Source organism: Arachis hypogaea, chromosome 20 (assembly GCF_003086295.3).
Source record: "Arachis hypogaea cultivar Tifrunner chromosome 20, arahy.Tifrunner.gnm2.J5K5, whole genome shotgun sequence".
NCBI classification, from domain to species: Eukaryota; Viridiplantae; Streptophyta; class Magnoliopsida; order Fabales; family Fabaceae; genus Arachis; species Arachis hypogaea.
Genome location: NC_092055.1, coordinates 48,754,388 through 48,758,616, shown reverse-complemented (window position 1 = coordinate 48,758,616; position 4,229 = coordinate 48,754,388). Strand labels below are relative to the sequence as shown.

The window sequence follows — 4,229 nt, the reverse complement described above, 5'->3', positions numbered from 1 at the left end:
AATGTGATGAACGTGACAATCATCATCATTCCCTATGAACGCGTGCCTGACAACCACTTCCGTTCTACCTTAGATTGAATGAGTATCTCTTGGATCTCTTAATCAGAATCTTCGTGGTATAAGCTAGATTGATGGCGGCATTCATGAGAGTCCAGAAAGTCTAAACCTTGTCTGTGGTATTCCGAGTAGGACTCTGGGATTGAATGACTGTGACGAACTTCAAACTCGCGATTGCTGGGCGTAGTGACAGACGCAAAAGGAGGGTGAATCCTATTCCAGCATGATCGAGAACCTCAGATGATTAGCCGAGCTGTGACAGAGCATTTGGACCATTTTCACAAGAGGATGGGACGCAGCCATTGACAATGGTGATGCCTCCAGATGATTAGCCATGCAGTGACAGTGCATCGGATCATTTTCCAGAGAGGATCGAAAGTAGCCATTGACAATGGTGATGTCCTTACATAAAGCCAGCCATGGAAAGGAGTAGGATTGATTGGATGAAGACAGCAGGAAAGCGGAGGTTCAGAGGAACGAAAGCATCTCTATGCGCTTATCTGAAATTCTCACCAGTGATATACTTAAGTATTTCTATCTTTATTTTCTGTTTAATTAGTATTATTTTCGAAAACTCCATAATCAATCACTATCCGCCTGACTGAGATTTACAAGGTGACCATAGCTTGCTTCATACCAACAATCTCCGTGGGATCGACCCTTACTCACGTAAGGTTTATTACTTGGACGACCCAGTGCACTTGCTGGTTAGTTGTATCGAAGTTGTGAATGAAAAACAATTTATTAAGACATGCGTACATAGTTTTTGGCGTCGTTGCCTGAGATCACAATTTCGTGCACCAAGTTTTTGGTGCCGTTGCCAGGGATTGTTCGAGTTTGGACAACTGACGGTTCATCTTGTTGCTCAGATTAGGTAATTTTCTTTTTGTTTTATTTTCAAAAATTTTTCAAAAACCTTTCAAAAATTTCTCACTTGTTTTCGAAAAAAAAAAATATAAATCTTTTCAAAATTATATTTTTCTTCAGAATTTTTAAGAATGAATTCTAGTGTTTCATGATGATTTGTTGAATCCTGGCTGGCTGTAAGCCATGTCTAATCTTATGGACTGGGGTTTCAACTTATCATCACAAGAGCTTGTTGATTCTCACACACTTAGTTGCTCTATACATGGAAAGTATAAATATCTTCTAAAGCTTGACTGGATATTAAGCCATGTCTAACCCTCAGATTGGAGCTTTAGACTAAGATTGCAAGATTCCTGGAATTCATATTAAAAATTTTGGAATTCTTATTTTTCTTTTTTTTTTCAAATAATTTTCGAAAAATCGAAAAAAATTTCATAAAATCATAAAAATAAAAAAAAATATTTCATGTTTCTTGTTTGAGTCTTGAGTAAATTTTTAAGTTTGGTGTCAATTGCATGTTTTAAAGTTTGCATAAAATTTTTGAAAAATTCATGCATTCATAGTGTTCTTCATGATCTTCAAGTTGTTCTTGGTAAGTCTTCTTGTTTGATCTTGTTGTTTTCGTGTTTTGTGTTGTATGGTGTTTTTCATATGCATTCTTGAATTCTTAGTGCCTAAGCATTAAAGATTTCTAAGTTTGGTGTCATGCATGTTTTCTTTGCATATAAAAATTTTCAAAAATATGTTCTTGATGTTCATCATGATCTTCATAATGTTCTTGGTGTTCATCTTGACATTCATAGCATTCTTGCATGCATTCATTGTTTTGATCCAAAATCTTCATGCATTGCATCATTTTCATGTTTTTCTCTCTCATCATAAAAATTCAAAAATAAAAAAAATATCTTCTCCTTTTTCTTCTCTTAAAATTTCGAAAATTAGATTTGACTTTTTCAAAGATTTTTAAAAAAAATCTAGTTGTTTTCATGAGTCAAATCAAATTTTCAATTTGAAAATCTTATCTTTTTCAAAATCTTTTTCAAAAATCATATCTTTTTCACTCTTCTTATTTATTTTCGAAAATTTTTAAAATATTTTTTAAAAATCTTTTTCTTAATTTTATCACATAATTTTCGAAAATATCATCATCTATTAATGTTTTGATTCAAAAATTTCAAGTTTGTTACTTGCTTGTTAAGAAAGATTCAAACTTTGAGTTCTAGAATCATATCTTGTGATTTCTTGTGAATCAAGTCATTAATTATGATTTTAAAAATCAAATCTTTTTCAAAACTAATTTCAATCATATCTTTTCAAAAATATCTCTTTATCTTATCTTTTTCAAAATTTGATTTTAAAATATCCTTTCTAACTTCTTATCTTCTTATCTTTTCAAAATTGATTTTCAAATTTGTTTCAACTAACTAACTAACTTTTTGTTTGTTTCTTATCTTTTTCAAAACTACCTAACTAACTCTCTCTCTCTCTCTAATTTTCGAAAATATCTTCCCTCTTTTTCAAAATTTCCTTTTAATTAACTAATTATTTTAATTTTTAATTTTAATTTTCAAAAATTACTAACCTTTTTCAAAAACTATTTTCGAAAATCACTAACTCTTTTTCAAAAATAATTTTCGAAAATCCTTCTCTCTCATCTCTTTCTGTTTATTTATTCATCTACCAACACTTCATCTCACCAAAAATATGAACCCTCTCTTTCTCTGAGTTTAGATTTTTTCTTCTTCTCTTCTTCTACTCACACAGGGAAACCTCTATACTTGGGCAAAAAGGATCCCTATTATTATTATTTTTCTGTCCCTCTTCTTCATATGAGCAGGAGCAAGGACAAGAATATTCTTGTTGAAGCAGACCCTGAACCTGAAAGGACTCTGAAGAGGAAACTAAGAGAAGCTAAATTACAACTATCCAGTAAGCACCTGTCAGAAATTTTCGAACAGGAAGAGGAGATGGCAGCCGAAAATAATAATAATGCAAGGAGGATGCTTGGTGACTTTACTGCACCTAATTCCAATTTACATGGAAGAAGCATCTCCATCCCTACCATTGGAGCAAACAATTTTGAGCTGAAACCTCAATTAGTTTCTCTGATGCAGTAGAACTGCAAGTTTCATGGACTTCCATCTGAAGATCCTTTTCAGTTCTTAACTGAATTCTTGCAGATCTGTGATACTGTTAAGACTAATGGAGTAGATCCTGAAGTCTACAGGCTCATGCTTTTCCCTTTTGCTGTGAGAGACAGAGCTAGAATATGGTTGGACTCTCAACCCAAAGATAGCCTGAACTCTTGGGATAAGCTGGTCACTGCTTTCTTAGCCAAGTTCTTTCCTCCTCAAAAGCTGAGCAAGCTTAGAGTGGATGTTCAAACCTTCAGACAGAAAGAAGGTGAATCCCTCTATGAAGCTTGGGAGAGATACAAGCAACTAACCAAAAAGTGTCCTTCTGACATGCTTTCAGAATGGACCATCCTGGATATATTCTATGATGGTCTGTCTGAATTAGCTAAGATGTCATTGGATACTTCTGCAGGTGGATCTATTCACCTAAAGAAAACACCTGCAGAAGCTCAAGAACTCATTGACATGGTTGCTAATAACCAGTTCATGTACACTTCTGGGAGGAATCCTGTGAGTAATGGGACGCCTCAGAAGAAGGGAGTTCTTGAAATTGATACTCTGAATGCCATATTGGCTCAGAATAAAATATTGACTCAGCAAGTCAATATGATTTCTCAGAGTCTGAATGGAATGCAAGCTGCATCCAACAGTACTCAAGAGGCATCTTCTGAAGAAGAAGCTTATGATCCTGAAAACCCTGCAATAGCAGAGGTGAATTACATGGGTGAACCTTATGGAAACACCTATAACCCCTCATGGAGAAATCACCCAAATCTCTCATGGAAGGATCAACAAAGGCCTCAACAAGGCTTTAATAATGGTGGAAGAAATAGGTTTAACAATAGTAAACCTTTTCCATCATCCACTCAGCAACAGATAGAGAACTCTGAACAAAATACATCTAATTTAGCAAACTTAGTCTCTGATCTATCTAAGGCCACTGTAAGTTTCATGAATGAAACAAGGTCCTCCATTATAAATTTGGAGGCACAAGTGGGCCAGCTGAGTAAAAGATTCACTGAAATCCCTCCTAGTACTCTCCCAAGCAATACAGAAGAAAATCCAAAAGGAGAGTGCAAGGCCATTGAAATGACCATCATGGCCGAAACCACAAAAGAGGAGGAGGACGTGAATCCCAAGGAGGAAGACCTCCTGGGACGTCCAGTGATC

General features: G+C 34.9%; 1 non-coding gene across 1 annotated transcript; it reads right to left on the bottom strand.

Annotated features, from left to right (window-relative positions):
- Positions 1-3,287: 3,287 nt before the first annotated feature.
- Positions 3,288-3,395, bottom strand: LOC112787228 (small nucleolar RNA R71). Its single transcript, XR_003194651.1, has one exon. It is a non-coding gene; the product is annotated as a small nucleolar RNA R71 (small nucleolar RNA).
- Positions 3,396-4,229: the final 834 nt, after the last annotated feature.